Source organism: Euphorbia lathyris, chromosome 2 (assembly GCF_963576675.1).
Source record: "Euphorbia lathyris chromosome 2, ddEupLath1.1, whole genome shotgun sequence".
In the NCBI taxonomy this organism is placed as follows: domain Eukaryota; kingdom Viridiplantae; phylum Streptophyta; class Magnoliopsida; order Malpighiales; family Euphorbiaceae; genus Euphorbia; species Euphorbia lathyris.
The window spans coordinates 55196483-55214482 of NC_088911.1; the positions used below are offsets into that span (position 1 = coordinate 55196483).

The window sequence follows — 18000 nt, forward strand, 5'->3', positions numbered from 1 at the left end:
AAGCTGGCAAGCCAAGAAAACTGCTATTGAGGAAGCTCAAGACTTAACCACCTACAAGTATGATGAACTCATTGGCTCGCTGCTGACCCATGAGATCTCAATGAAGAACTTTAAGGTGAAGGAGAAGTCTGAAGACAAAAAGCAAAAGTCTCTTGTCATGAAAGTTGACTCCACTGACGGAAGCTCAACAGACGATGAAGAGATGGCCATGTTCACTAGAAAAATGAAAAGGCTGTTCAGAAAGAATGACAAGTATTCAAAGAAGCCTTACAAGAAGTTTGATAAGTACAAAGCTGAGTCCAGCGATAGCAAGTACAAGAAGGACAGCTCAAAGCCAATCACATGCTTTGAATGTCATCAAACTGGCCATATCAAATCAAGCTGTCCTACCTTAAGGAAGGAAAAGAAGAACAGCAAGAAGGCAATGGTGGCAACCTGGAGTGATAGTGATGAGTCATCATCATCAGGAGACGATGCCACTGAGTCAGCAAAGATCTGTTTCATGGAAGATCAGCTTGCTGAGCCTTGTGTTTCTGAGCATGCTGACCCCTCCGTTGCATCTGACGATGAGGCACACTCAATTGAGGTAATATCACTACCCTTGCTCAGAAATGAAATGATTAATGCCATGAGTGACCTCTACACACTTGTCAAAAAGTGTAACAAGAAGGTTAGAGCACTCAGCAAATGATGTGACGAGATTGAAGAGGTTAAACTAAGTGACCTTCGATATCTTCTCCAAGACAACTCAACTTTGCATAGCAACGTAGAAATTATGCAAAAGTTTGTCTCTGAGGTCCAATCAGATTCCAAGAAACTGAAAAAGGACGTCACATCTATTCAGAACCAACTCAAGGTTCTGAATAAAAGAAATATTCCTCTGAACACTCAGTACCAAAGTACTAGTCAGCAGAGATGGAATCCTCAGCGGAATGTCCAGTGTGACTTCTGTGGGAAGAAAGGACACACCACAAAGGTGTGCTGGGGTGCTGACCAGTCAGTGAGATATCCTAAACGGAAGGTCAGCTGTGACTTCTGTGGGAAAAATGGACACACTGTCCAAGTGTGTCGTCATAAGATTAAGTATGATGCTTTACCTGCTGAGCCTAACAAACAAGGACCCAAAAAGACTTGGGTACCTAAAAATAACTAGCTATATTGCAGGTAAGCCTGAGGTGTGCTGAGAAGTCAAAGATGTGGTACATTGATAGCGCATGCTCGAGGCATATGACTGGTGATGAAACTCGGTTCATCACATTTGTGCGTAAACGATGTGGAAGTGTAAGTTTTGGAGACAACAAAAAGGGTAAGATAGTAGGGTCAGGAACCGTTGGTGGTAATCCTAATATTGAGTCTGTCTCCCTATTCAGCGGACTCAAATATAACTTACTCAGCGTAGCTCAGCTATGTGACAATGGGAGAAAAGTTATATTTGATGACACTGGATGTAAAATATTCGAGGGTAAAACAAATGAGTTGATTTTAACTGCCCCTCGTATTGATAATGTCTTTATGCTGAACTTAGAAAAGAAATTTTCAAAAATTGTATGCTTAGTGTCAAAGGAAGAAAATTCCTGGCTATGGCACAGGAGACTTGGTCATGTAAGCATGGACCTCCTGGCCAAATTAGCAAGAAAGCAATTGGTTGAGGGACTGCCTGAACTTAGATTTGAAAAAGATCAATTATGCCACGCTTGCCAAGCTGGAAAACAAACCAAACAATCTTTTCATAGTAAAAACATTGTCTCAACTAAGCGTCCATTAGAGTTGCTACACTTGGATCTCTTCGGTCCAGTCCATCCGCTGAGCTTGGGTGGTAGAAGATTTTCCTTGGTCATTGTAGATGACTTTTCTCGGTACACTTGGATCATCTTGCTGAGTAGCAAGGATGAAACCTTTGAGACGTTTTCAACTTTAGTAAGAAAACTTGAAAATGATAAAGACCTTAAGTTAGCTCACATCCGAAGTGATTATGGTGGAGAATTCAAAAACCAACAGTTTGTTGAATTCTATGAAGCCAACGGCATTGACCATAATTTTTCTGGTCCTAGAACGCCTCAACAAAATGGGTTTGTTGAAAGGAAAAACAGAACATTGTTTGCAATAGCCAAGACAATGCTGAGTGAGCATAGGCTTCCAAAGTACTTTTGGGGAGAAGCTGTCAACACAGCGTGCTACATACTTAATAGGGCTCTAGTTAGACCCATATTAAAGAAGACCCCCTACGAACTTTGGAAAGGACGAAAGCCCAACATTGGATACTTTCGTGCCTTTGGTTGTAAATGTTTTATTCTAAATACCAAAGACAGCCTAGCTAAGTTTGACTCAAAAGCTGATGAAGCTATCTTTTTAGGCTACTCAACAAACAGCAAAGCATACAGAGTTTTCAATAAACGAACTCAGGTCTTAGAAGAGTCGGTACACGTTGAGTTCGATGAAACTAACCCTGCAAGAAAAGACAAGCAGCTGACTGAGGATGATCCATACTCAGCACCCGTTGACCTAGAAACAGCCGCTGAGTCACTACCTCAAGGGCTGACCAAAGGTAAAAGTGAAACTCAAATTGTTTTCACTGACCAATCTACACCTGCAGAGATTGTTGAAACACAACCAGCTCAAGACATCACTCTTCCAAAAGAGATCAGAATACCAAGAGGACACTCAGAAAGTGTCATTCTTGATGCTGCTGAAAACACCCTGATGATAAGAAATCAACTCAGGAGATACCTCAGCAACGTAGCATTCGTCTCAATTCAGGAACCAAAGAACTTCGCTGAAGCTGAGTGCGATGAGTTCTGGATGAATGCAATACAAGAAGAACTTGATCAGTTCAGAAGAAATGAAGTATGGGACTTAGTGCCAAAACCAAGAAGCTAGAAGACCATAGGAACAAGATGGGTCTTCCGCAACAAGCTGGATGAACAAGGGAACGTGGTCAGGAACAAAGCAAGACTTGTAGCTCAGGGCTACAGCCAGCAAGAAGGTATTGACTACAGTGAGACCTTTGCCCCAGTGGTAAGGCTAGAGGCTATAAGAATTTTATGTGCTTATGCAAGTTATATGAATTTTAAATTATTTCAAATGGATGTTAAGAGTGCATTCCTTAATGGAGTTATAAACGAGGAAGTCTATGTTAATCAGCCTCCAGGGTTTGAGGATCCCAAGTTCCCAAACCATGTTTATAAACTCAAAAAGGCTCTGTATGGTCTCAAGCAAGCACCACGTGCTTGGTATGAGAGGCTGACCAGTTTCCTGCTGACTAGAAATTATGTCAGAGGTAAATCTGATACAACCTTATTCATTAAGAAAAAGGGTAAAGATACCCTACTGGCTCAGATATATGTTGATGACATTATTTTTGGTGCCACTAACGAGTCAATGTGCAAGGAATTTAGTAAGCAGATGCAGACTGAGTTTGAAATGTCAATGATGGGAGAACTCAACTTCTTCCTTGGACTTCAAATCAAACAAGGGAAAAATGGCATCTTCATCAGTCAAACTAAATATGCTAAGGAGATATTGAAGAAGTATGAACTTGAGAATTGCAAGTCAATATCCACCCCTATGGGCACTGACACTGTCCTCTGCGCTGACGAAAGTGGTAAGTCAGTAGACAGCAGATTGTACCGAGGTATGATTGGCTCTCTACTTTACTTAACTGCTAGTAGGCCGGACATTCAGTTCTCAGTATGTTATTGTGCTAGATATCAATCTAACCCTAAGGAGTCTCATTACATAGCTGTAAAAAGAATCCTTAGATATTTGCAAGGCTCAGTGAATGCAGGTTTGTGGTATCTCAATACTCATGATTTCACACTCATTGGATACACTGACGCTGACTACGGATGAGACAAGCTTGAACGAAAAAGCACCTTAGGAGGATGCCACTTCCTTGGAAGCCGTCTTATGTCCTGGTTCAGCAAGAAGCAGGCGTCAGTAGCCCTGTCTACCACTGAAGCTGAGTACATTGCTGCTGGAAGCTGTGTTGCTCAAGTCCTATGGATTAAGCAACAGCTTGAAGATTATGGCGTTCAGACTAAAACAATTGAAGTCAAATGTGACAACAAAAGTGCCATTGACCTATCAAAGAACCCAATCCAGCACAGTAGGATGAAGCATGTCAGCATAAGACATCACTTCATCAGAGATCATGTACTCAAGGGAGAGATCAAGCTGACCTATGTCCCAACGGATGAGCAGCTTGCGGATATCTTCACAAAGCCACTGGCACGTGAGCAATTCAACATACTTAGAGAAGCCATTGGTATGTTCAATCCTCTTCAGTAAATTCCAAGTATAATATGTGATATATGCATGCTGAGTTGACAACCATGCTGAATGATTTATGCTAAATCAATAACTATCACATGCTGAGTAGATATACATGTTGAGTGTTTATCTTAAGCTAAGCTACTAAGCATACGAATTACTCCTTTGCGTAACACTGACTACTCAAGACTTGCAACGTTTGAAATCCTTAACACTGAGTAAAAATCTGTTGCAAAACTTAATGCAAAACACGCGAATTAAATAGGCACCTAGGATGACGTAAGCGTAATAATTAGCAAATACATGCGTCGAATGTGTCATAAATGCTAGAATCCTTGTCGATTGAGTATCTCGAGGCCAAACGGACACCTCTACGTTTCAGATCAACTCGACACCTCTATAAATAGTGGATGATTTCCCACTTTTATCTCTTTACGCTTAGAAATTTCTGGTATTCAAATACTCTTCTCTAAAATCTCCCAAACTTCTCAAACTTCTCTAAGAATCATGACAAAAGATTCTTAGAATGTCTCCGGTGCCGGTTACACCGATAATCGCTCCGATGAAAACCCTCAATCCCCTGCTCAGCAGAAACATAAAGAGACTCCCACCAAGTCTCAAGAAATGAGTCAGCGTGACCACTCAAAGGTCACTACACCGAGGAAGCAAACCAAGGCTGACCAAGCCACCTCCTCGAAAGGAAAACAACAGAAGGATAAGGCAAAGAAGCCCGTGGAACGCACCTACTCTCTGGTTTACGAAAGTGTGAGGGGGTATAAGGTTGACCACTCTAGATGGTTTTCAAAGGGTTTTGTGGAAGCTGAGCAACCCTTCTGTGAGTGGATCAAAAAGAACGGTTGGACCGAGCTGTTCTCAGTTCATGATGCTACCTATCCTGACTTAGTGAAGGAATTTTACGCTAACCTACGAGTCGCCGATGATAACCGGGACTATATGGTCACCAAGGTTTGTGGGAAGGATATCTTCATTAACCCCGCTTACCTTGCCTCACTACTCAAGCTGAAAAACGAAGGAGCAATACTTCGTAAATCTGGTGACCAAGATAAAACCAACTACTCCATTGAGTTCTGTAAACCTCTTGGTCATATAGGGGAAATTTCGAGTACCTCCATGGGTCAGCATCAGAAGATGGCCCATTACATACTGACCAATTTCCTCTTCCCCAAGATCAACTGCACCAACTCAGCGATAAACTTTGAGCAGTGCTTCATCTGGCACATGCTGACCTATACGCCGATCAACATGCCTGTCTTTATAATCGGTGGGTTTCAAAGAAGTACTGGAACCCTTAGGTTAGGCTCCATCATTACCAGGATCCTTAAAGATCACAAGGTGAGTTTGGTTGAGGAAATCCACACTTGGGGCACAGAGATCACTGCAGCTGGACTGTTTGGTCTATTCTACGATCAACCAATTGTGCCCAAGAAAGGGAAAGCAGTCGTTGTCCAGGAAACTGAGGGGATGCAGACCCGTAAAGAAAAGAAGGAAAGAAAGAGGAAAGCTGTTCAAAGCCCCTCTAGAGACGCTGTTTCTCCACCTAAAAAGCTTAAGTTCATGTCCAGAGGAACTAAGCCCCAGGTTCAACAAGGTCAGGTTGGACCTAAGTCAACGGAAAACCTCAAAAGGCAAGCTGAGCCTGAGGTAGAAGAGAAAGAGGACGCTGATGAGCAACCACTCAGGAAGAAGAAGAAAATCTCTTCTGAGTTAAGTCCTATCAACGTAGCCCCACTAGGAGTCGTCATCTCTGAAGACTCTCATTATGTGCGAAGTCTTGGCGTTGATATTGAGCAACCACAAGGTGAACAAGATGACGAAGAATTGGGTGGTCAGTTTGATAATGAAGAGACAGAAAATGTTGAGGAACATGAGTCAGATGCTGACCAATATGAAACAACCTACACTGAGCAGGTTGAAGAAGAAGAAGCTAAGCCAACAGCAGTGGATCACACTGATCAAAGGGAAACTTCACCTACTGACTCTATTGAGTCCATCCCTGCTGACCCCTCTCCTCCAAAGACAAAGAGACTAAGAAGACTTAAGAAGAAGGCACATAGATCCCCTGTCATTGATCTCACATCTGAGGGATGAGATCACTGACCTATCAGATGTGCAGTTTAGGTTCTTCTCTAATCCTATTGAGTCTCCACTAGAGCAACATGAAAAGCAAGCCTCTGTTTCTAATCCTAAGGAACATGCCGACTTAACTGCTTCCTTAAGCCAAGATGATCTCGAGCAAGTGCTCGAAGTTCCTGCTCCTCAACATGTTGAGCAAGCTAAGGAAATACCTACTCAGGTCAATACTAAACTTCCTCAGCTTCCCAAATCCAGTCAGCTTCAGCCTGACTCTGAGCAAGTAACACATTCTGCCGATCATCCTCTTCCACAATTACAAGTGCAGAATATAATCCAGTCAGCTTCTACTGGAAATCAAAACTCAAGACCAGCCGCTGATCATGCTGGCACTTCCAATATTGAGCAGAACCAAACACCTCCACAATCCGGCTCTACTCGTATTCCGGTAGCTGAGCCAAATAATGATGGATCCTTCTCATATCTGAATGCCTCTGAGTCTGGTCGAAGAATTATTGACTCAGCTCAAGCTTTGCTCCAGGGCCTCCATCAAACAAATATCGATGCCGCTGGGTCAGTTCCTGTTGAGCCAACTCAGCTTCTTACAGAGATCAAAGGTCTTAAGGATCTTCTGAGCGTCATGACTTCATTTCAGTCTCAACAGCCCAGGCAGGAATCAATAACGAAGCTGGCCAAACTCTAGCTGACAATGGTCAATCACTTGAACTCTCTTCAGGGTCAATTTCATTCACTGTCAGCTGCGAACTCAATGTATGCAACTTCTGTCGAAGTTCATCAACTCTTCAACCAGCTTCACACTGAGCAAGAGAAAACCAATCACCAACTCTCTTCCTCCTCCCAATGCTCCATTGAGCAAATTAGTGAGGCTGTACGTCTGCTAAACTTAAGCAAAGAAGAGATGGACACTGACCAGCTCAAGTCAAACGAAATTCTGAAGTACTCTCGAGTTACTTTCAACCACGTGCGCCACTCAAATGCTCAACGTCAGTATTTTGACACGTCCTTGCTAAAGATGTTTCATCAAGCCTTTGCCATACTTACTGACAGTATACACTGGGTTGGAAAGTCTCAAGCATATATTCTGAGTATGCTCAGTGCCACGGCTATCAGAATTCCACATTCTGTCTTGGATGAGGGTGTTCCTGTTTTTGATGGCATCAATGAAAGCACGTGAAGGCTTAAGGCATTCTCTAAACGCTTAACTCATGCTGCCCTTGACGACACCTTCATTCCTCCTCCTGCCAATGGTGGCAAAACGGGGGAGAAAGAACAAGCTCAAGCTCAAAGAACTCAACAATCAGAGGAAGCTTCAGGAAGTCAGCAAAAATTCAAGGGAAAGGGAAAAGCTAAAGAGCATGAAGCCCAACTCAACTACAAGAAAAAATAGCTTGGCTAGGATTGCTAGAGTTAGATTTTAAAAACTTGTAGTCTTTCCCTTATGAATTTTGTTGTGCTGACCCTGAATACAAAACTATGCATGCATCTATCTTTTCAAAATTGACCAATCTTATGTGATGCTTACTTATGTTTTGTTCTGAATAGTTAACGCATCTTCATTAAATCAACTGTGCTATTTTCTACATTGCTTTATGATTGTATGCTGTGTTGATCTATAAGTTGACCTCTTTTATATGTCTACTTAAAACACATTGAACAAAGAAATACTCAGCGCTCTCTGATATCTAAATATTCCGCATAAACTGAGTTAAAAAGAATATGTTCCATAAGATGACCTATTTCTGAAAACTGACATTAGACTTACTTGATTAAACCTTGAAATGTTTAAAGTAAAACTAAGCCAGTAGCTCAACCCTTACGGGGGAGTATCATGAGTAATATAAGGTCAACTATTATGGGGGAGCTCAACACTGAGTTCTTCAACTGAATATTTTTGCCAACATCAAAATGGGGGAGTTTGTTGAAACACTTTTCCACATGATTTTGATTTGACAAAATTATTTAAGTAATTGATAAAAAATATATTCTAACACATTAAATTTAAATGCTTTGATTTATTCACACTAATGTGTTTGTTCAATGTTGAGTTTATTGATTTATAAGACATTAAGATAAAAAGTCCAAAGGCCCATAAGTGAAAGTCAAGCCCAAGTCAACACATCAAGACCTCACGGCCCAAGAAGCTAAAATGCAGTCGTATCAAGTAAAACGACGACTCAGCATGAAGAAGGATCGAGAAGCTTTCTAACAAAAGCTTCAAGAGGAAGCTGCTGAGTTGAACGACAAGAAGTACAAGTCAGCGGCAGACAAGAACCAACTTCTAGACAAAGTATTTCTACTTTGGGTAAAGTTCAGAAGGCGCAGGAAGCTGTCTGGAAGACTTTGCCAAATATGTTGAAACATTCTCTTTATCGGACGAAAAGCTGCCGAGAACTGCCGTGGACAGAAGATGCAAGAATCTCATTGGCCAACGACACTGAACACGTCCAGAGTGACAACGACAGGAAGCCGTTTGCCTCCAACGGTTATTTCGAAATTCGAAATTACCGATGCTTGAAGTGTCACTATATAAAGGCCTCTCATTTGCTTTATTCGAAGCAGATCTTCAATCAGTCGAAACGATGTCAAAATTAATACTTGAAGTTCTGTGAGAAAAGCAAAGCAAAAATCTTACACCAATTTCCAATCATTGTGTAAAAGTCTAGAGTGATTTTCAATCATCTAAAGTGTCTTAGCAATTGTTGTTTAGGACAAACACTTTATCATTTCTAGAAGAATAGAAAGGAGAGGCTGAGTACTCGGTTATAGTACTCAGCGGTAGTTATAGGAGTGAGTAGAGGTATAGAGGAAGGTACTCTTGTATACTCAGCTTCTATTGTAAAAGGTTTCGTGCTCTACCTTTAAAGAGCTCAGTAGAGAATTCAAAAAGCTCGGAACGCGTTCCGGGGACTAGACGTAAGCGGAGAGGCCGAACCAGGATATGTCTGCTGAGTAACATATTTCTAACCCTTAAACTCCTTTATATATTGCTTGCTATAAACTTGACTAAGTAACGAACTCACGCTAAGTTGAGTGCACTAAGAAGCTGAGTTCAGGAATAGACTCTAAGTGCTATCTCCTGACTCAAGGAAAGAAACAGACTTAGTCACAAGTTGACTAAGCTTGTGTCTTAGAATTACTTAGCGCCGCTGTGTAAACCTTTTCTTAAGAAAAGAAGTCAGCCTTAACGGACAAAATTTTAAATAGTTCCTATCCCCCCCTGGAACTAACCTTGTCACGTTATAAGGGACCTACAACATGTATTCAGAATTACAAAGTAGAGACACGATATCCAAAAGCCGCATTTCAATTATCACAGGTCATATGTTTAAGAAAAAGAACACATGTTCAATTAAACTAGCCTAAGGGGATAGCTAAGTAAAACACCTCACCATAGGTAGTTCACTCGATTCACATAATTTTAGTGGCTAAAGTGTTTACTCTCGGCTTATGTTCTTGCTTAGGATTACGTTGACTTTGCACGTTCATCTGAGTTCCTCTACTATGCTATATGACTCCGATGATATAAAAAACAGCCTCGAATTGGGGTTGTAATGTGGTTAGAGGGTTAAAGGTACAACAAGGGTTAGGAGTTCTAGCGCTAGAAAAACAAGGTTTAAAAATGGCTTTAGCAAAATATGAAGTGATTGAGCTTTTTTTATTCAGTATTACTATTTTTTTCTGAGACGTTCTAATTTTAAAAACTGGGGAATAGAGTTCTCCCATTTTTGTTCGTCTCTTTTTCTTTTCCTTTTCTATTTTTCTTTTTCTTTTGGATAGTAATGCTCATTCACTTCTTAGCCTTTTGGCTTGCTACTATGATGCCATAAACAAAGATAAAGCACTAGAAGAAAACAAAGGCTCAATGTGAGCTTTGCAAAAATTCGGGTTAAATAACAAACCAAGTGATGGTTTGCAAAAATTGGGTTAGAATGAAGGAAAAATCTACAAGACACAAAATACAGGCTCAAAAGGGCTTCCTAAAGTAGATGAAAAACAAAAAATAAGGTAAAGAAAAAGGTTAGTTCTAATGAGGCTGATTCATCGTTTAACATCTCAAATCATCGCATGTAGGTTCAACTCAGCATTAGGTGCAAAATTTGTAATCTTTCCACAAGTCAAAGCATTCACACAAAAATGTCAAGAAAAAAAGCTTTTTGATGTTCGCTCTTAGGCTCAAATACAACTCACAATTCTTGGGTTTCAAATTTGTGCTTACTAGTTCTCCCCAAACTCGAGTTTAATATCACATGCCTTCAATTCTTAAGTTATCTACCTAAGTAATGATTTTAGCATTTCTTCAAAAGTAGAGTCTAAATGCAAACTTTAGCTCATGCTTTTACAGATACAGGGATTGTGTCCTACACCTAAACTAGTTGTCATGCAATCTTAGATTCGTTTCTCAGCCCTCAAAAACAAATAACGAAGTTTAGATTCGAAGGAGGTTCACGGTTTTAGGTCCTAAACATGCAAAAACATAAATAAAACCCGAAAACGCTAAACTAAACTAGACACGACGCAACAAAAATTTAAAAATTATACAAATTTTTGTAAGTTTATCTACCCCTCATTCTCACACTTAAATTATGCAATAAGTTCCAACATTGCATCTAAAACCATAAAACACATGTGCAAAAAGTTAGGGTTGAGAAGACAACTTACTGATCGGTCGGGGGATACGACCATGGCATGTTATAGCGCTCGCAGTAGTCTGCCGCTATGTACTCGAGACCGGTGAGCCTCTGATCCATGTTCTGCTCAAAATTGGTGAACCGTTGGTCCATCTGCTGAACAGTGTTAAAGGTTCGGAGGTTGAGGTCCCGCATTTCTGCCATCATCGTGTTCATAGCTTGGAATTGAGCCTGCACCCCCGACTCTTGGTACTCCGCTCGGTACCCTTCTGCTGCAGCTGCAGTTCCTTCCCCCTCAGCTCCTACTTGCTCTTCCTCTCTTTGTTGTGGTGGTTTCCGTGCTCGTTTCCGTGTCTGGCCGCTTGAGCTTGCTCCTGCAGATGGATCTCTATGCAAAACTTCCTGAAAAGTAGATCTTCTTAGAAAATTGGAGTTAAGCAGTGTAGGATAGAAACCGTCTTCGTTAATGACAAAGTCTTTGAACTGGTCGTTAAGGAAGTTGGTCACCAAATAACCAAGCCCAATGGAGCCGCGTTTCTTACTTGTTTGGCTCCGAAAACCCTAAAAAATGGCCTTAACATTGTCAGCATGTTTATTATTTGCCACACGCCACAATATAAGTACTTCGGTGCTAGAGACCTTGTTACTCTCGTGCTTGCCTAATAGGTTATGTGTTATAAATTTGTGGGCAAGATTTAAGAGCGGGTCTCACAGAGATCTTGGACTAGCAGTGCTGCGATCATAATCTGACGTTCCGGTCAATTCGTACCAGGCATCTTTTGTAGTCATGGGTTTTCAAAACCCAAGACTACATCACTTGGGCTATAAACCCCCATGCAAGCCGCTATTTGTGCCTCACCGAGGCGATAAGGTTTCCCGTTCAGTCGGAATGAGTATTTATCAGTACCTATAGGTAGTTCTTTCTTTAGGGTACTAAGAAACTCTACGGTATAGTTGTCGTAAGCGACAGTCTTTTTTGTGGCTAGGTTGTACCAGCCTTGGAACTTTAGGGTTTCCTTGAAATCCTTGTCATGCCCTATAGATGCTAAGTAATGTTGGTCAATGATAATTCGGGGGGAATGTTCTTGCTTGGAAAAACGATCATATTTTTTCCCCTCTTCCTCACTAATCAACCCGAAATGAGAACCATACTTATCTTGTAAGGCGTCAATGAATTCGACGTCAGAATCGGCCTCGTTTTCTACAACAACCTTAACCTTGCCTTTTCTGCCCATAGTTCCTGCGAATTAGAAGGTAAACCAAAACGGACTAGTCAGAACACGCCTATATACATAATTATACTAAACCACCCAAATAATCAACCCATAAACATGATTAAAGACAAGATTAGAAACTTAGGGACCAAAATGTAAGGTTTTGGTCCCTAAAATAGAGTAATTGACCCGTAACTCTCAATCCGTGCAAAATTAACGAGGCCCATCGACCAAAATGTGTTAAGAATGTGAAAAGAGGTCCTATTGACAAGTTTTCAGCTATAAACTGCATAGTTGAATTTCGAGCTAAAATGGAGAATTTACCCAATTTGAGCAATTTCTCCAAAAATCACAAATTGAGAACTCAAATCATACCCAAAGCACATATTGATCATAATGAAGTCATAAACTTGCATGAAAACCAAGAGAAACAAGCAAACAAGTGAAAATTTGAAAAGGAGGTAAAAATCCCAAAACCTAGGTTTACCTAATAATCAAAAATCAATGTTTTAAGCTAAAATCTAACCTTAGAATCATGCATGAAATCAAAAATAGGTAAGAATCCATAACTTGTTTGTTGATTTCGGGTTAGAAACAAAGATTTGGGGGTTAGGGTTGTGAAAAGGAAAAAAAGAGAGAAAATGGGAAGAAGGAAATGAAGAATATGAAGAAGGGGGATGAATGTTCATCCCCCTTATATATATATATATATATATATATATATATATATATATATATATATATTAGTTAGTTTGGGATTAAAAAATCCCGAACTGCTGCTCGTCTCAGTCGAGCTGGCCAGCTCGGCGAGCTGGGACTCCCGGGGCGAAATTTCGCCCTTTTTTTTAGAACATAAAGGAAACGGAAAGCATATACGGGAGTTCAAAAATTGACAATCTAAAAGAAACAAAAATGGAAAAGATAAAAGCAATCAACAAAATCCATAAAGAGAAATAAAAAAACTGAAAGCTTAAATAATTGTTCAACTTTTGAATTTAAACCGGGGAAAATCCGATTTTTCCCCTTTACTCAATCCTTTCTCAAGATCTTTGGATTCTTCTCCATTGTGCTTGGGAGAGAACCTTGCGGGCTTTCCTGTCTGTCCCTGTTGATCTGAGCTACCTGATTGCTCAGATCCTTGCAGAAGGCTTCATTATTAGCAAGCCTAGTCGAAATCTCTTTTAGGAGAGTCACCACTTCGTCAGATTTCTTGGAAGGTGGCATAGGCCCTTGGTTCTGCTGCTGATATGAGGGCATGCCAAGCCCCTGCTCTCTGTGCTCTTGAACAAAGTCGTTGGGAGGTCTAAGCACATTCTGATTTGAGTTCCCGTAGGATAAGTTCGGGTGCTGAGGCCTCCTGTAGTTGTTGTTGTTGTTGTTGTTGTTGTTGTTGTTGTAGGAGTTGTAGTTGTTGTTGGGGTTGTAGTTGTTATAGTTCTGGTTGTACCTTGGTTGTCCCCCAACGTAATTGACCATCTCCACCCCATCTCCAGTGAAAGGGCTACCTGCTTGACAATCCTTTCCATGGTGGTCGCCGCCACAATGCACACAGGTGGGAGGTTGGCTGAAACTAGCCAACAGGACATCCATTTTCCTGCTCAGCTCCGCAACAATTGGGCTCTGTTCCTGATCTTCCACAGCAAATTCCCGCTGCCTTGAGGGGCCAGCGAGCTTCTCCTCTTGCCATTGCACACTCTTCCTTGCCAGCTCATTGATCATATCATATGCTTCTGTTGCAGTCTTCCTAAACAAATCTCCACCCGCGACGGAGTCCACAGTAGCTCGGTTAGTGGGCGTCAAGCCGTGATAGAAGACGCTCACCAACTGATGTTTAGGTATGTCATAATGAGGGCACATACGCAGCATTTTTCTGAATCGGGTCCAAGCTGCATGGAGCGCTTCGTGCTCGGGTTGGTGGAATGAAGTAATTTCACCCCTCAGCATCACTGTCTTCGATGGAGGAAAGTAGTAGGACAAGAACTCCTTCTCCAATCCTGTCCATGTGGTGATTGACCCGGGCTCTAATGTTCTCAGCCATTTCAAGGCTTGTCCAGTCAGTGAGAATGGGAACAACTTCAATCCGACAGCATCTTGGGGAACCCCGTTCGTTCTTGCAGTGTCTGCACACATCAGAAAGCGATCCAGATGATCATTCAGGCTCTTATGAACTTCCCCTCCAAACAATCTCGTATGTTCAATCAAGTGAATTATGCCTAACTTGATTTCATAAGAGTTAGCTGAAATATTTGGGGCGACAATCCCAGCCAAGTGCTGGTGTCGGTGTGGTGCTAAGATCTCGCTCATTGAGCGGGTATCAGCTCTCGGTTTAGTATTCTCATTGTTCCTGTTATTGTTGGGAGGGTTGGTCTCAGCCATCTTGATAGGCTTAGTGATTTCGTCTGGCTTGATAGTCCTGTTTTGCTTGCTCATGCGAAGAGTACGTTCAAGTTCAATGTTAAGAGGGACACATGGTATTTCCGCTGATCGAGTATGCATATGCTGAAAAGAAAGATAAATAAAATAAAAATGTTTTCCTTAAAGAAGGAAAGTATAACTATCTAGTATACAAGTTTATCATACAGTCTTATCATACAATATTACATAGTTCTACATGAGTATTTTAATTTGTTTTTGGCGAAACAAGTAATACAAATTTTTACACGACAACACGCCACATTCGTATGGCATATATATAGAAATTAAAAATGTATAACCTAATTTATTCAACATATGACACTAGTACAGAAATGGCCTATGGCCACGGTCGTTTACCGTCATTAGCCACGATTGTACGACCGTGGCCAAAGGGGGCGTGGCAAATGCTTGGCATCTTTAGCCACGGTTTATCGACCATGGCCAAAGGGGCATTAGAGTTGGTTTTTACGTATAATCGACGGTCTTTTGTAACAACCGACTCTAATGCTCTAATCATTAGAGTCGGTTGTTTTGCAACCGTGGTTAATGTTAATTATATTAGAGTCAGTTGTTACAAACAACCGACCCTAATGTTATTGTTTTTAACAATTTTACATTAGCAGGTTCAAATTAAACCTGCTCTATTTTTTGTATTACTGTAATTAACAGTAAACAAGATTTGTTATCCTTAGTTATTTACCATAATTGAAATTGATCCTGATGTATTACTTGAATTAAATGCAAAATCAATAAAAAATGTACACAAATATAGGGTAACTAATTAATCTGCTATATATATACAATCTTTGATTCAATATTCACAATATTTTCAAGTATTTAATCAGGTGTATATTACTGCGAACACAAATAATATACCATTACTACTCTCTACAACATGCTAATGCCAAAATGGCTATATTTCTTTGTTTCTTTTGGTAAGTCACCAATCTAACTCAGCTTCATATAACTTCTCTGAGCTTACCATCCAAAAACAACTACCGACGTATGATCTGACCAAACATTTCACGAAGCTAACAGATGCTGATTTATTTTGCCCAGGAGATATCATTCTATCAATCGCATGCTTATTTTGCCAACAGCTTCAGAGAAACAAATAGCATTATGATAAAGCTAAAAAAAATTTAACCAAAAATATTAAAGTGGAAAACATAAGGTCAGTTTAGATTCTTTACTTACCATATACATTTTCACTACCTGAGCAGTATTTTCCTGTCCATGAATCAAGCTTTAATTAGTATCCAACATAAATAGCAAAACCATTGAACACTTTATTATACCTCATAACTGAAAGCTTTTTGCTCTGAATTTCCATGAAAATAAGAAAATGTAGAAAGAGGAAATTCATGCCAAGACAAATTATCATTATATTATAAGTTTGTCCCAAACAAAAATGTGCCAGTATACTCTAATTCTCTAATTCTGCTAAGAGTGTAGAGCTTAACTAATCCAAGCAACACAGCTTGCCAAGCACAATCCAGCAAAATCGCATACATTATATAACAAAACCTCAAAGGTAAAGCTTATAATACTCTTGTAAGCTCCAAAGATATTATGATATTTCGGTTTCACGGCTGTAGCCTCACATAAGAGCTCAAAAGAGCTAATCAGGTACTGCATTTTATCACAAATTTGAATACTGAACACCGTAGCGGCTGTGCTTTGGTTTTCGAATAAAAGAAAACTCAAGCTACCACAAGAGTAAAAATGAAAACTCAAGTGGGGATCGCAGCTCTTAGGAACCTAGCAGTTCTCTATGTCCCACCAGACTGACGTCTTCGCCCACACTTACTGCGCCTCAGGGCGTCTCCTCTAGCGGAAGTTGTTGCTCAGGTCACATCTCCGGCCATGGCTATGAATAACAAGGGTTGTGGAGGCTCAAGAAAGCATTAGTATCACACAGTCGGTGTTGGCGCAAGAAGAAGAGCGGAAACGGGTCTAGGTTAGGGCAAGAAGAAAGTAGAAGAGTGAAATTAGGCGCAAGAAGAAAGTGCAAATGCTGAGTAATTTTTTAATTAGGGTCGGTTATTCCAATAACCGACTCTTTAGAGTCATTGGCGTTGGTTTTCTTCATAACAGACGCTAATGACCCATTAAAGGGGGTCGGTTAATTGCCAAACCGACACAAATGGTATATATTGGAGTCGGTTGTTACAAACAACCGACTCCAATGACCTTTAGTCACGGTTTTTTAAATAACCGTAACTAATAAGGTGTAGCTAAAAGCTATTTCTGTACTAGTGTGAACAAGTACACGATAATATACAAACAAGTATAGAGAATTATATATATAAACAAGTATGAACGATATAGACAAAGGATATTCACAAACGAATGTCTAAACTAACAAATCGACCTTTGGTTTGATATTGCAGAAGAAATAAATCCCCGGTAACGGCGCCAAAAACTTGATGCACCTCCGTAGAAGGCTCACTAAGGGATAAGTGTACCCCGTCTGTAACCCCCTCACTTGGATCACATGATATCTCAATCATGGAAACATATATGAATGTGGGAAGACTCATATGTTAGGGTTTTGGGGATGTTACACCGTCGTTATCAAGTAATAAAATTTGGACAAGTCCATATATCGAATCCACATGATTTATTCCTGCAAGTATCGAGCTACTTGGTCTCAGGTGTTATCTAGGCTATGGGGGGGGGGGGGGGGGTTGAATTGGTTTTGATTAAATTAACTTACTCCTAATTAAGTTACTTCTACTCCTATCTAAGTTATTCTACTCCTAGGTGATCTTTTACCAATGTAATTACTCGAAGGGACATGAGGTGATACGATAATAATGAAAATAGATTATTTAGACAACGGAATTAAAACCTAATCTAAGTCACTTGTGTCCGAGGCGATTAACCCTACCTATCCTCCTGAGGTGCCTAGTTCGTGATTCCCTTGTAAGGCCGAAACTAGTTCTAAGGCTCGGCAATTTGGGCTTAATCTTCTATAGGGTCGTCAATCCTATAGGCACTGACTAGGTCAGATTCAGCTCGCAATATGTGCCAACTTAATTTTGGGATTATCGAATGAGTTAAACCAATCAGACAAAGCATAAGATAAAGATTTAAGTAATAGAACAATTGAATAAACGAAACTATAATATGTATTAAAGATGAAAAGTATTGTCACAGAGATACAATGAGCCTAGGATTCATAACATGGATCAGAGGCTAGACAGAATATAAAAGAAGAAAAATCCCTTTCAGGGAACCTGTCTACCAATGCAGGCGTTTTCCTAGGACTTAAGGATGGAACTTGAGCAATCCTTGGTGAGCGGGGCTTCGGAGGTGTCTTCAATGGAGGTTTGAAGGCTATAGAGGAGATGGAGAGG

At 40.5% G+C, this 18000-nt stretch overlaps 1 long non-coding RNA gene across 1 annotated transcript; it reads right to left on the reverse strand.

The window, feature by feature from the left end:
• Positions 1 to 15407: 15407 nt before the first annotated feature.
• Positions 15408 to 16363, reverse strand: LOC136220466 (uncharacterized). Its single transcript, XR_010684532.1, has 2 exons — positions 15836 to 16363; positions 15408 to 15738 (listed from the first exon to the last, which is right to left on the reverse strand). It is a non-coding gene; the product is annotated as an uncharacterized lncRNA (long non-coding RNA).
• Between the last annotated feature and the right edge of the window lie 1637 nt (positions 16364 to 18000).